This window comes from Triturus cristatus, chromosome 7 (assembly GCF_964204655.1).
Source record: "Triturus cristatus chromosome 7, aTriCri1.1, whole genome shotgun sequence".
NCBI classification, from domain to species: domain Eukaryota; kingdom Metazoa; phylum Chordata; class Amphibia; order Caudata; family Salamandridae; genus Triturus; species Triturus cristatus.
In genome coordinates this window covers 970,714,703-970,730,553 of record NC_140590.1, presented here as the reverse complement: position 1 = coordinate 970,730,553, position 15,851 = coordinate 970,714,703, and positions in this window count along the sequence as shown.

The window sequence follows — 15,851 nt, the reverse complement described above, 5'->3', positions numbered from 1 at the left end:
CATATGAGGAGAGTTCCTTCGCCAAGATTATCGTCGGAGATTCTGCCATAGACGGTCTCACCTACTGCCAGTGCACTTTACACTTCTCAGATGATACATGTCTCCTGAAGCCTGCAGCTGATAAAGCCACATCCCGGAGGAAGACTGACTGACTGCTACCGCACTTGGTGTTTGCCCTTCCCAGGTAACAATGTCTTCACGCCTCCACTGATAAAAACAGCCTTTTGCTGTTAACAAGGTATGCAGTGTGTCTTTTCCCCTTAGAAACTCTAGACTGCAAGGGGCTTTGCCTTTCACGCTCCTATAGTATAGTGTATAGAAGTAGGCATTGGGGAGTTAAGTTACAGATCACATTTTAAATGACATTTTAACAATGCTGGAAATGTTCATCTTGTTCTTGTTATTTATAATATGTCTAGTTGCTGTTTCTATAATAGTATATGCAGTTGTTTTAGATGTACTGAGAAACAGATTGTCCCTGAAGTGATAAATACTTTTGACATAAAAGTGTTCTTTCTTCTTAGTACAGTGTGTGTGATACTGTGAATAACGAAATAAGGTTTGTTCCTGTTTTTACAGTGCCCCTGATCCCTTTATGGGATTGTTAGTAACCCAAAAGCAATACCTCTGTATCAATTACACATTGAGCAGTGTTTATGGGGCTACAATAACTTATCTTTCATATTCATAGTGGTGTATTGAACCAGGTTCACCCATGTCACCCGTGGGTGGGAGAGCACCCCTTGTAGAGTTTCACCAAAATAATTAATTACGCAACAAGTTCAGGGGGGTTTTGAACACCCTGCTTTAGCAGTTACTGCAGGGGTGGGGTCATTTATTAGGCTTTTTCTGTCTGCAGTTACGGCACAATAAAGCTCATCATTAACTCTGGAATACAGCGTCAATAGAGGAACAAGAAGGAACAAGGGAAAATGACACTGGGTAAATGGAATAGGGAAAGAAAGATGGAATATATGAAGGAAGGGTGAAAAGAAGAATGCATGGATGAATTGGTGGATGAATGAGAATGTCAATAAGGTGGATGGACAGTTGAAAGAATGGCAGAGTACAGGGATGGATGGATAAGTGTGTGAAAAGATGAGTGAATGGATGGCAGAGTGGATGAATGGATGATGGATGGGTGGCAGGGTGGATGGATGAAGGATTGATAGATGAGTGGATGGACTAGAGGATGGATGGATTGCAGAGTTGATGGATGTATGGACTGATGGATGGCAGATGAATGGATGAATGACAGAATGGATGGATCGACAGATCGATGAGTGAATGGATAGGCGATCAACATGTTAAATGATGGCAGGGTAGAGGAATGGGTGGATGAGTGTGCGAAAAGATGACTGAATGGATGGCAGAGTAGATGGATGAATGGCAGAGTGGATGAATGAATGATGGATGGATGGCAGAGTGGATGAATAAATGATGGACGGGTGGCAGGGTGGATGGATGAAGGATGAATAGATGAGTGGGTGGCAGAGAGGATGGATGGCAGACTTGATGGATGAACGGATGGATGGAAAAGTGAATGGATGAATGACAGAATGGAAAGATGGATGGCAGAGTGGATGAATGAATGGATGGATGGCAGAGTGGGTGGGTGGATGGATAACTGGCAAAGTGATTGGATTGCAGGCACAGTGGATAAATGGATGGATGGCAGAGTGAATGGATCAATGGTAGAGTAGATGGATAGATGGATGGCTGGATGGATGGCGGAATGGATGTATAGCTAGATGACAGAGTGTAGGGATTTATGTATTGATGGATGGATGGATTTTAGAGGGTCTAGATGGGTGAATCACAGAGTGGATGGATGGATGGGTGTCAGAGTGGGTGGATGGCAGATTGGATGGGTGGATGAATGGATGGATGGGAAAAGACCGAGTTATGAATGAAAGAATGAATAGATGGCAGAATGTATAGGTGAAATAGTGGATATCAGCAGGTGGATGGAATGGTGAAAGAATAAATGTATAGATTCATGAATGGAAGAGACAAGGAAGCTGTTCTGGTGAGGGCTCAACTCACTTGCTTCGCCTGCTTGGTAAATCAAGACTGTAGTTCAAATTGGGGACCTTTTAAATTTTTGGGCTACTTCCATTCATTACACGATGCCACTTCCTTGCTTTGTAACAGCTATATGCATATGTACTATTGAGGATATACAAGTCCTCCCAGCAGCACAGCAATCCTTATACACAACAGCTTCCCGATTAAAGTTGTAAAAGTACACAGCAACAACTTGGGCAAATACGTTGCCACGGAATGAACACTGGAAGAGACATATTGAGTGCTTGCCAGCATCTATGCCCCACCTACCTTAGTAGATAATAGTGTCATCAATCTTGGCTCTACTGATACAGGTTTCCTTGGGACTGACCATCAAACAGGGTGACTTTACTTCCACCTTGGCTTCCATCAAAGACACTTGGGGCTCCATGATGCCTTGTAGGTCATGCCCTCTACACTACTTGTCTTGTTCCCTGGGCCTAGGCAACACTTGGAGAACCCTACACCAGGACACTGGCAAATTCAACTACTTCTCACTCCGAAGCAAATCTTCCTCTCAAATCACTATGTTTTACTCCCTGCAATTAACATAGGGGTTTAAGGTGGTGCACATGTACTCCAGGGAGCATTAACAGGCCATGACCCGATACAGTTGGACATCAGGTGGCCAGGACAACAATAAGGGGGATTGCGGAGGCTGAGTGCATGGTGGCACTGGGATGCACCAATCTCAGAACACTTATGCCAACAGATAATGGACTTCTTTAATCTGAATGAGGGTCAGTTAAATCCAGGGGCATAATTTGGGAGGTTCTAAAAATAGCTATATGTGGACAAGCCATATCCTACCAAAGAGGGGCCAAGAAAAAGAAACTTATAGAGAGTTAGACACCTTTGAAAGTACAAGCGCAGGCTGGTGGTGAAATGCAATAGAAGATATATGAGCTGGGAAATAAGGCCAAGAATTTCTTGTACTGGCTGACTAATTGGGACATAGAACTGAAAATCATGGCCAGTACTCAAACACAAGGAGTTATACAGTAATGGACACGAACCAAAGAGCACAAACATTTGCTGATTATTATTGCTCTCTATTTAAGGTGCAGAATTCTCCATTGTTGGAGACACACAATCCCATTGTAAATCGTCTGATACTTTCATGGCTCTCAGTGGCCAATAGTTAGATGCTAGATGAGCCCATACAAACAGAAGAGACCCTAGAGGCTATCAATACGCCGCCTTCTGGGAACACCCTGTCCAGAACGGCTTTCCTCTTGAATTTTTTAAAAAATACACCTCACATGTAACCCTTTCCCTCACACTTTATGAGGAATCTTATTAGATGGGAATAGTACCATATGATCTACGTGGGGCAACAATCTCGGTCATCAAACCAGGGTGTCCCCAAACAAAGTCTCTACTGTTACCCCACCTCCCTAATTAACTCAGATGAGAAGATCTTAGCCAAGTTCCTGTTGAATAGGTGGATTACTGTTATTCAGATGGGAACACACTCTGATTAGAACTGTTGTATGCCGGGAAGTAGTATATGTCACTGTCTTAGGCATCTAAACGTTGCCATGGAGAGATTCCAGGAATGCAACGAATGGAGAGCCGTTATCTTGTTTGAGAAAGCCTTCAATGCCATCCACTGGCCCGTTATGTTACAATTATTAGACCAAACTTTCAGAGCTATATTAGGGTCCTCTAAGATGGCACCTAGGCAGCAGTTTGGGTCAACATGGATATATCCACTCTTTGATATAGACAGGGGAACGAGGCAGGGATGACCTCTCTTGCACCTCATTTTTGCATTGCCCATCCAGCAGGTTGAATGAACATGGCGTGATGCACAGGTCAGTGGGTTCGACTGGTGTTTTTCAAGACAGGCCAGAATTTTTCTAAATCAGGTTTATATTTAGTATTATTTGGGCGGGGTTCAGTATGAGGGCATAGGAGCATCACCACATGTGTTTTTTGTCCTCATGGCCACTGTTTTAAAAATGTTAAAGATGATTAAACAGCATTTTCCCTACTTTTTATTTCTGTTGCGCTGTCTCCCACCGACCGGGTTGGATGCACACAGGCTTTTAAACATGAGTGCGGCAGGGGTGGGCTTAATTATTGAATAGCAGACATAGGTTGCTACTCTGCACTTATCTTGAGTGTTAGTTCACATGTCGGGTTGGAAAGGGGGGCATACTATGTCCAACCCGATATGCATTTGAGGTCTGTTTGTGAGCTGGGGATTTCAGCCGTGGCCTCACCGGTCTCTAAAGAAGCGCTGGCTTTGCCTGCTACATCCAACCCTGGCGCTGCTTTCATGCTTTTTTCTAATTTAAACATCATGGAAGGAGCATCCAGCTCATGAGACGTGAGGCGATGACGTGAGGAGACCGAGTCAATCCTTTTCATGAGGGCGGCAGCGTCAGTGGGCATACCCAGTGCACAGCATAAGCGTATGACTTCCGCCCGAGACCTGCTCTCAGACCTGCTCAGCAGGCAGCGGAACAGCCACGAGGAGGAAGGAAGTGGACTATGCTGCCTTCTACAAATGGACGGTAAGAGGCTGAAATACCGTGTGTTGCTCTTCTCTTTTCAGGCCCACACCTTACCCATGCCCACTTATTGTCCGCTGGTTTAATTAAAGCTTTCATCCACCACGTGAATCCCCTTACCGACTGCGCAAAACTTTTCCCCGAGTAACAGAGCCTTCGCGCCGCACTCCAAAGCCCTGGCTACAACAATATTGTGTTTCTTTGACCTTAGTCCCTGGAAATTAAGGGATGAAAAACTGCCACTCACTTAACTTCCCCCAGCGCCAACTCGTATTTGGACAGAGGCGGGGTGAGAAAGCGCTACTAGTGACCAGGCGCCATGAGCCTTGCCCAGATCCTGGTGCCCTAAAGGAGCAGAACCAGACTCAATTCTTGGGTCAGCACTTCTCTGCTTCACCTGCCCCCTAAGGATGCTGCAGCCATGCACCCCGGGCTCAGAGATAGCTGTGTCCTGAGCCTTGTTCCCCTCTGGTAGTAGCAGTAGCTCCTGGCTGAGGTGTGAGGGAAGAGAAGCTGCCTAGAGCTCAACAGTGTCCCCCCTAAATCACCCTGTGAAGGGGTGACAGTCTGTAGTTGTGGCCTGGCCCGCCTGAGAGGCTGGCACTGCGAGGCCACCAGTGAAGAGGTCTACTCACGCTGTTGTTATGTTGTGTGGACTACTCCATGTTGTTCAGTTACGAAGGGGTGGCCACCAAATGAGCCTGCACTCAGGGTGCTGTTGGTACCGCCCGAGCGGAAATGTAGGAGTTAATAAAAGAAGGTCGTGACCGGACATCCGGGTCAGATCTATACCACCACCTGTGCCTGCCTGTGTGATTCCTGATCTGCTGTGGCCCGCACCGGGTGGTCATGCAGCTTTGTGTGCTTTTCTCTGTCCGCGGGACAGAACAACTAACAACGAAGGTGGTCCCGTCTGCAGAGACCTTTGACTGCTGTGCCCGTGTGCACCTGCGCGCACTGGTTGGTGTGTCTCCGTTCCTGCCAGCAGCGGCTGTGGTGCGGTAGAAGGGCCCATTTGTGCGAGGCCTTCCAAGTAAGCATGCGCCACCTCACCTGTGTGCTGCTACTCCCACCTGCCTCTCTGGATTTGAGCTGGGCAGTCTTCGCTGCGCAGCGGCCATCAGCAGTTTTGCTTCCCCGTGCCTCCCCAGCCCATCGCGTCCTGCTTCCCAGGCATGCATTTGGTGCGCGCGCAAGCCTGACGACGTGCAGAGGCCCAGCGTGGCACCCAGACCTCGGCACCTGCAATCTCACAGTTTTCAGGGTCTGCAGTTCTTTTTTTCTTCAACAAGAAGGCATACATTAAGGAAAGAAGGGGCCGCATGTATGGATGGATAGTCCAGTGAGGACAACAAGGGAAGAATACAAAAAAATATTTATATAAATAATGAACCGCAAAAAGGACATTAGAGGAGACAGAGCTAAATCACCACAGGTGAATTCGCCCTGCATAAGGTTGGTCACAAGCTCGTGGACAGCGACCGGCACCAGGCCACCTGCTTCAAGGCCTGCTCCGCATGGAGCATACACCGTCACCAGGTCAGCAGCATTTTGTCTGTCTGTGAGTTCCCCGCCAGGACATAAGTGCGCAAAATGGCGACCGTCCCCCCAGTTGAACCCTTCGTAGTCGACGGCCCACTGTCTGCGCTGGTTGCCAAGTGGAAGGACTGGTTGGAGCGCCTTGAGACCTACTTCGTGGCTGTGGGCCTCAAGCCGGAACGTTAACGCCCTATGCTGCTGCACCTGGGCAGTCCTGCGATTCACATGCTAGGGAAGTCAGTGGTGGGGACTGGCCCACCCCACACGTATGCCACTCTCAAAGGTGCCCTGACCGCACATTTCGAACCTCTAGCCAACCCAGATTATGAACGTTTTCTACTACATCAGGCACGGCATCTCCCTGAGGAGTTGGTGGATACATTCTATGCCCATTTAAAGGAGCTGGCGAGCACGTGCACCTTGCCAGATGCTAATGATGAAATAAGGGCATAGTTCATTCAGGGATGTGCGTCCGCCAAGCTACGAGAACCTGTGAATGCAGTGACGACCGAGTCTCCCACAAAGCACTCCGCGAAGAGATCAGAGCGCAGCAAACCACCAACGACCAGGACCTGCTACATGTGTGGAGGAGTTTACCCTCACCAGGGCTCATGCCCAGCTCACGGGAAGAGGTGTTTGGTGTGCAACAAACTAAATCATCTGGCAAAAGTGTGGCACTCTGCTGCTCAAAGACGACAGCGATACCGACAAGTCAACACCATGGACACCTCGCAGACGGGGGAAGAAGAGGAGGACATAGATGATGATGACGTGGAGGGATCGGTCCATGTCATTCATGCCATGAAACCGAACGGATGCCCCAAACGGCAGATCCCGTAATGCAGCATGCTGGTTGCTGGACATCTGATACAGGTGCTGATTCACATGGAGGCTTCCATAAATATCATGGCGCATTAGATGCTACGGACTCTCCCAACACCACTGGCCCTGCGGCCAACATCCACACAAGTGTTCGCATATGGCTCCACGACGCCTCTTCCGTTGGCAGTATTGTTCACCACCAGCATCTCTCATGAGTCATGGTCCACCCGAGCGAACGTTTACGTCACCCAGGAAGGGTCCGGGATGTTGCTGAGTTGCCGCACGTTGGAGCACCTACAACTCGTAGCTTTTGCATTCGCTGTGCACCAGGAAAATGTGGAATCCTTGGTGGCGGAGTTCAAGTCACTCTTCGAAGGCATAGGATGTCTCAAGGATCACATGGTTCAGCTCCACGTGGATCGGTCTATCCAGCCGGTTGCTCTCAAACATTGACGAGTGTCTTTTAATATACGACTGAAAGTCAAGGAGGAGTTGAAGAAGCTAACATCATTGAGCAAGTTGAAGGTCCGACTCCCTGGGTGTCTCCCATTGTGATAGCCCAAAAGCTTAAGCAGCCAGGCGAAGTCTGAATCTGTGTGGACATGCGACTGCCAAATCGTACGATAAAGAGGGAACGCCATCTGACCCCCACAGTGGATGACATCGTCGCGGAAGTGAGTGGTTCGCAGTGGTTCTCCAAAATGGACCTACGAGCTGGTTATCACCAACTACTGCTGGACCCAGAGTCAAGAGCCATAACGACATTCTCTACACACGTGGGACTATGCAGATACAAGTGTCTCAGTTTTGGAGTCTCCAGCGCAGCAGAGGTTTTCCAAGATACCAATCGAGGGGTACTCGTCGGCCTACAAGGGGTCATAAATGTCAGTGACGACATTTTGGTACATGCCCCCACCTTGGAGAAACACATGGACCGCCTCCGGGATGTATTCCAGAGATTACAAGACAGTGGCCTCACTCTACATCGTGAGAAATGCACGTTCCTCTAAAAGGAAATAGCATTTTTCAGATAACACTTCTCCCAACAGGGAGTCTCACCTGATCCAGCCAAGGTCTGTGGCATCCAGGCTGTGCCAGCCCCCACCACGGTGACCGGTGTAAGACGTTTTCTGGGTATGGTCACATACTGTGGCAGTTTCATCGGCAATCTGACTGACCTCACCGCGCCGCTGAGAGAACTCACGAAGAATAACACCAATTGGGAGTGGGGCCCTGTGCAGGAGAAAGCTTTTCTGGACACCAAACGTGCACTCTCAGCTGAGACCACGTTAGTCTACTTCAACCCGGTCAGTGAGTCGGAGCTTCTGGTGGATGCAAGCCCCATTGGACTTGGTGCGGTGCTATCACAAAAACAGCAAGACGGGGAGTGGGGCCCGGTGGCCTATGCAAGCCGTGCCCTAACAGACACAGAACAGCGGTACTTGCACATTGAGAAAGAGGCCATAGCGGTCCACTGGGGGTGCCGCCACTTCCATCTATACCTGTACGGTTAACCATTCACAGTCCAAACAGATCACAAACCGCTGATCCCGCTCTTCATGGGAGTCTCGTCAAAACCTCCACCGAGGATTGAAAAATGGAGTTACAGGAGTATCAGTTCAACGTATATAGCCCAGGGACAAATAATTCAGCCGACTTTCTGTCCAGGCACGTGAGACCGGTGACCAGAGAGGAGGAAGATGAAGCAGATGAGATTGAAGAGTATGTCAGGCAGGTGGTAGAATGGTCTCGCACTCTTCCCATCCCGCTGGAGGACATCGTGGGAGCAACCAAAGAGGATGAGTGTTGGCAAATGGCCATCTCTGCAGTGGCATGAGGAAGATGGCACCAGCTACTGGACAAGTTAACATGCAGAACTGAAGAAGCGCGAACGGCACTAAAGGCCCTGCATAGTGTCCGTACGGAGCTGGCTGTTTCACCAGAAGGATGTCTGATGAGAGGGGCCCACCTGGTAATCCCCAAAGCCCTGCAACAACGGGTGGTGGATTTGGCTCACATCGCACATTAAGGAATCGTCAAGACCAAGTCACAGCTGGGCTGCAAAGTGTGGTTTCCCAACCTGGATAGCGTTGTGGAGCAGACAGTTCGGTCCTGCTCTCTGTGTCAAGCGATTGGCCCACCTGCACCACCAGCTCCAATTGTGACGGAAGACATACCACCTCACCCCTGGTACAGAGCAATTGGCGACTTCGGGAGTCTACTCGATGGAAGACACGCATTCGTAGTTATAGATGATTTTTTAAAGTATCTGGAGTTCGAGGTTCTAGACTCTATCACGGCAAGCAACACGATACCCCGGATTGAGAAGGTAATGGCCACCCGTGGACTTATACGAGAGCTATGCACTGATATTGGCCCGCCTTTCTCCAGTCATGAATTTGCCGACTACCTACAATCCTGAGGTGTTCGACACCAAAAGATCACACCCCGCTGGCCTCAAGCGAACGGGGAAGCGGAGCGTTTTATGCGCACCCTTAACAAGGTTCTGCGGATAGCTGTGGCCGAGGGGCAAAACATGGAATACGCCTTGTACACTATTCTGAAGGACTACAGACTGACACCTCACTCCACGACCGGGGTCAGTCCCGGATCACTGTGCATCAACCGGATGCTGGAGGATGTCATCCTTCAGGTAACTCCGTCATCAAGTTTGCGCGATCAGGTTGCCACCAGTGATGGGCCAAGAATGACCACATGTCCAAGTGACGACATGCAAAGGACCGGTCGTTGGCAGCAGGCGATCTAGTGTTGGTGAGGAATCGAAATCCAAGAGGGAAATTCTCAATCCCGTTTGAGCTGGATGCCTGGATCATCCAGGCGATAAAAAGAACAATGGTCACGACCAGGAAAGGTGATGAAACAGTCACGAGGAACATTTCACATTTCAAGAAATACCAATGTCCTGTGTCTCACAGGGCAGGAGTGCCAGAGCCAGATGAGGTCGAATCTTCTGTCGAGCCTGGTATGGATGACACCTGGCTGCCCAACCGACAAGGCACACACCTACCAGATTTCTCCTGTGACAACTCCTCACGAGTGCTTCCACACGAGGACTGTCGAGAAGGGAATGAACGTCGAGGAGGACGGAGGTACCACCTCAGGGCCAATCCTGTGGTGTCATCTCGACTGAGAGGTTTCGTATTGACCTACGTTTTGGCATGGGCATTTATCTTGTCTCTCTCTCTCTCCCTCTATTTTCTCTCTCTCTCTCCTCTCTCTATCCCTATTGCGATCTATCTTTTGTCAGTCAATTTATAATAAAGGAGGAATGTTATGTTGTGTGGACCACCCCATGTTGTTCAGTTACGAAGGGGTGGCCACCAAATGAGCCAGCACTCAGAGTTGGTACTGCCCGAGCGGAAATGTAGGAGTTAATAAAGAAAGTTGTGACGACATCCGGGTCAGATCTATACCACCACCTGTGCCTGCCTGTGTGATTCCTGATCTGCTGCGGCCCGCACCGGGTGCTCGTGCAGCTTTGTGTGCTTTTCTCTGTCTGCAGGACCGAACAGCTGTGACCTCTCCCCCTGTGGAATGAGAAGGGTCCCAGCAGCTGAAGACTAGTCCTTGATGAGAGGCTGCCAGGACCCACAGTTCTCCCCTGCACTGCTGCTCCCCACACTTGGCAAGGCCCAGGGCGGTCGCAATGGGAGTTCAGCACCATCACCGCTCAGGCTAACACTGCTGTCCAGATGGAGCCTTGCCCTCTAGGCCTCACTGCACACCACGGAGGCCTAACTGAGCGAGAGTAACTTAATGTACAGTAGGTACTGGTTTTACATTAAAAATGTTATGTTGACTTAGGTGTTACTCATGTATTGTATTGCTGTCAGAAATGATTTCTAAAGCTACAGGCGCTTGCTCTGGTGTCCTGACATTCCTCTCCTTCTCTTCCTTGTGTCTCCTTTCTATCTCCCTTCTCTTCTCCCTGCTCCCTCCCTCCACTCTCTAACTCCTCTATACCACATCTCTCTCCCCTATCCCTCCTCTCTCCTTCTTGTCCTCCTCTGTCCTTTCTCCCTCTTCTCTTCCTCTCTCCTTCCTCCAGCACCACAAGACTGATTCCTGCTACTCTTTTATCAGGTGTGGACGGATGAGTAATCCATAGCACCAGCCTCCCTTTAACCCAGCCCTCTAGGCGCGAATACCTCTCTCTCTACCCAGATAGGGCAAGTGAGTAGTCCACAGCACCAACCTCCAACCCTGCCCTCTACTTACCCCTAGTGGTGCTGCTCCCTGTGAACGTGAGAGCAGCAGCACTGCTGATAATGATTAAAATGCAAATGCACTGTGCCAGAAACAGTAATAAATTAAAAAGAATGGTGTCATCATCTTGTGAATTGAAATTAAATCTCTGACATGGCCCGGGTTCGTATGTAGTTGTATATGCTTTGCAGCAAAGAAAACAAGCATTGATTTCAGCAGAGCTGCTGAGCTGTGAAGGGCCCACTGGGGGTTTCTTCTTGTCCAAGGTAGGCCACTTTAAAATGTTGGCAATTGGTTCATTTACAGGGGGCACCTGCTACTTCTCTTTAACTTGCATCTTTAAGAGAAGTCTAGGTGTTGCTAAATCAAGGGTAACAATGGTCCCTAGAAGGAAGAATTTTTGAGAGCGAAATGAATTATAGACTCAGTCATTACTATATTGGCCTGACTTGCCCAGCCGGGCAGACGTCTAATATTTACTTTTAAACAATGTTTAAAACAATTAGTACAAACAGTACATAAAGAGGGACACAGGCCTGTGTCCTACTTAGCCATGAGGTACAAGAGAGAGCGGTGAACAACAGGAGGCTCAAGCAATGCTAATTGGTTTGTTACACATGAGTATACACAGAATTGTGAGGAACAAATCACAAAAAACACCTTTACAAAGAAATAAATAGCAGTTTTTCGATACGAAAATGTCTTATTTCTTTATACATTTGACAACACATAGACTTTCATTCAGAGAGACGAAAGGGTAGAACATTGAAGATGACATAGTTTTTGTCCTTTTTTTAAGGTGAAAACAAACCCCCTCAGGTTGGTAAGCCCTGCTAGTAACATCTAATTCCTTAACTTCAAAGGTTCGTCTGAAAGAAACTAAGTAAAGCAATACAGTAAGCTTATAAGACATACGCTTAAGAGAAAGGTTAACATTATCTCCCCAAGAGGATATAAGTTGTAAAATGTTTCTTAAGTCCCATAAGGCCGTATATTTTGGGGTTGGAGGATTAAGAACCCGCATAATTCTCATAGTTTTCTTTGATAAAAGGTTTTGTTCCACCAAGACACCATCAACTAAGGAATGACCCCAGCAATTGCTGATCTATAGACATTAACCGTTCTGTAAGTTAGGCCAGAAGCAAACAATTCCGATAGGAAGTTTACTACGTGAACTAAATCAGTTGAAACAGGATCGTAGAGTCATTGAATACACCAGCGAACCCATTTATTCCATGCCAGTCGATATGCCTTCCTCGTTCCAGATGCCCAAGACTCAGATATGAGCTGGAAAGCATCTTGCGAAAGCCCTGGGATTTTCCATTGTCGCCTGAAATCCTCCAGGCCGTCAGAAACATTAGTCCTTGGTCTATGAGAGGATGAGATTCGGCTTCTGGACCCAGATGTATTTGTTTAAAAGGCGGTATTAGATGTGGAAAGTCCACAGTCATCTCTAAAATGACTAGGAACCATGCCAGAGACCTCCAAAGAGTGGTTATCACTACCATGTTCTGTAAGTAACGACGAGCATGCAAGAGGAGATGTGGAAGCATGACAAATGGCAGCAAGGCATATGGCTTCAAGCCTTGCCAATTCTGGAGGAAGGCATCCACCCCTGATGCTAGAGGATCCGGCTTCCAGCTGAAGAAGTTCTTCAACTGAGTGTTCAGCCTGTCCGCTAAAAGATCTGTCCCGAAGGGACCCCATTTGTCTTGGATTATCATAAATACTCCTCTGTCTATTTTCCAGTTGCTGGATTCCTTGAAATTCCTTGAGAACCAGTCCTCTACGCCATTGTTCAAACCAGGAATGTGCTCTGCTGTAACAGAGAGGCCCTTGTTCAAGCAATAGTTCAAAAAACCCTTAGCTATTTCCATAAGACCCTTTGAGTGTGGTCCCCCCATCTTGTTGATGTATTTAACTGCAGGGACATTGTCCATGCGCAACATTATGCAACATTTCATTAAATTCTGGGTGAAGTTTTGAACCGCAAAAGAACCCGCTATTAGTTCCAAGCAGTTGATGTATTGTTCTTTCTCATGTTGTGTCCAACAACCCCCTGTTGATGAGTCGCCACATGTGGCATCCCATCCTTCTAGGCTCACATCTGATTCTATTATTAACTCTGGGGCTTCCAAAAAAATGGCTCTGCCATTCCAAGCTACCGCATTCTTAGCCACCAAGTCAGTTCTTTTCTCGAGTCTTGGTCTAGGCATATCATTTGTGAGTAAGAGAGATTCCTCCTGAGAGCTTTCGCTTTCAGCCTCTGAAGGGCTCTGTGAAGTAGAGTTCCCAGAAAAATTGCCTGAATGGTTGAGAAAAGGAGACCCAGAATCCTGGCTAAATGCTTCAAGGGAAAAAATTCCATTGATATTATCTTCCTGAACTCTTTCCGAAGTTTCTTTATCTTTTGCCTTGGTAATTTCAACTCTGCAGTCAGAGTGTTGACCATGAAGCCCAGAAACTGAGTTTCTTGGCTTGGTATTATACATGAATTTTTTGTATTTATTACAAAGCCTAGATGTTGAAGTAGCAGGATAGTAAGATCCATATGGCGAGAAACCGTCATTTAGGATTGACCCATTATAAGGATATCGTCCAGATAAATTATGAAACTTATGCCCCTTTCCCTTTGCCATGCTACCACTGGACGCAAGACCTCGGTGAAGCACCAAGGGGCTGAAGAAAGACCTAACGGGAGGGTGCAAAATTCCCAAAGCTTTCCTTCTTGTGTGAATTGGAGGAATTTTCTGTGTGGGTGCCAAATTGGGATGGTTAGATAAGCATCCTTTAGGTCTAGACGTGTTAACCAGTCTCCCTTTCTGAAGACGTCCCTTAGGAGGTCAATCCCTTCCATCTTGAAGTGGTGGTACGTTACCCATTCGTTTAAGCTTTTTTAATTTATGACAGGACCCTTGTCTTTCTTTTCGACTACGAATATATTGCTTATAATCCTGACCCTTGTCTTTCTTTTCCACTATGAATATATTGCTTATAAACCCTGTTTGTGAGCTCTCTTTTATAGCCCCTTTGGCTAACAGGTCCTTTACTTCTCGAGAAAACAGTTTTCTCTGTTCTTGAGAGAAGGTTATTTCTCAAGGTCTTTTGGTTTCAGTGGGGGTATCTGAGAATTCTATTTTGTAGCCTTTGACTGTATCTAGAACCCACGGTTCTTGTGTTATCATAGTCCAATTCCCAGAGAAAAGGGCTAGTCTCCCTCCCACATTTATAGGGGTACCTGAAGGGTCTTTCAAGGTTCTTACCTGCAGAGAAACCTCTGTTTCTTCTTTCCCCTTGGAATGGTCTTCCGCGGTTTCTCTGCCTTTATGGGAAGAAAGATTGGCCTCCATAAAAAGATGTTTGCTGGAACTTTGAGCCTCGCCCCAGAAAGGGTCTGGAGGTTGATTGTCCATGGATTGTCTTGAAAAAATACTTTTGTAATGTAGCACTGAGATTTTTGAATAGAGCTAAAGGCCCGACATATTTAGCCATGTCGCTAATAAAATCTTCTCCAAAGAGGAGACCTTGTGAGGTTGGTCCTCCCTCCTTATCTGCTAGCTCTATTAGTTTTGGATCAATTTTTAGGAGAACTCATTTGCTCCGTTTGTTAGAAATGGCAGTATTAGCATTGCCAAGAGGCACATTGTCCGTTGGACAAACTGGCATAATTCTTTAGGGTGAATAGGAGTTCCATCAACATAGGCATTTTCAGCCAGTTCAAAAATCTTTGTTAGTGGTCCAACTGTGTCCAAGAGACGGTCTTGACACGATCTTAGGCTCTTGTCAATCCCTTTCCTAGGGTCTTTGGCCCCCTTGGCTATAAAAGTCATGACCTTAGGGTCAAGTTCAGGGGTCATAGCAATTTTATCAGGAAGGGATGGACGTGGGCACTGGGAATAAGGGGTGTTTGATTAACAAGAGATCAAACATATCCTTCCCGAAGGGGTTGGTAATGCCCATTTTTGAGCCTGAGGCCTTACTTGCCTCTTCGGTGCTTCCCAATGTTTTGTCTCCCATGTTCTCATCGTCCGAATTAAAAGATGATGAACAGGAGAGATCTATCTCCGCTACATCTTGCTCGTCGCTGTGAATATGTATAGGGAGGTCAGGGTTTGTCTGTTGCCCTGCTGTGATGCCAAAGGCATCATTCTGGTCACCGTCTGAGAAGTGTGAGTGAGCTGTTTTGCCTGTTTTCTTGGTCTTTTTAGCGCTTTCAAAAGGGTGTTCTGTTGCAGCTCTTTTCTTTGGGGCCTTAACTGCCCCTTCTTTTGCACCATAAGTATGCGAGGTACTAGTGGAGGGCCATGCCCTTAACAGCATTTCAAATTTTTTATTAATGGTCTCATTAAATGTGTCCATAACTTTATCCATAGCCTCGGATACCATGGATTCAAGCTTACCTTCCAAGTTAACATCGGGATTAAGAGACATTATGGGGAAGATTATATATTACTGTATCCAATTTATTGTTGAATAAAATCTCCTACCTCTTTTTTATTAAAACAGTTTAACAGTCTATTTTTTCTTTTCTATTTAAAACCAGGTTAGAATGGTGATGAGAACGTCAAAGGATAATATGAGGTAAAAGGGGTTAATTTCTTGAAGTCCAAAGGATTGTGTATAAAGTGCGAGATCGTGATGAAAAATTTCTCTTCGACGAGAGTCAGTCAAGCCGAT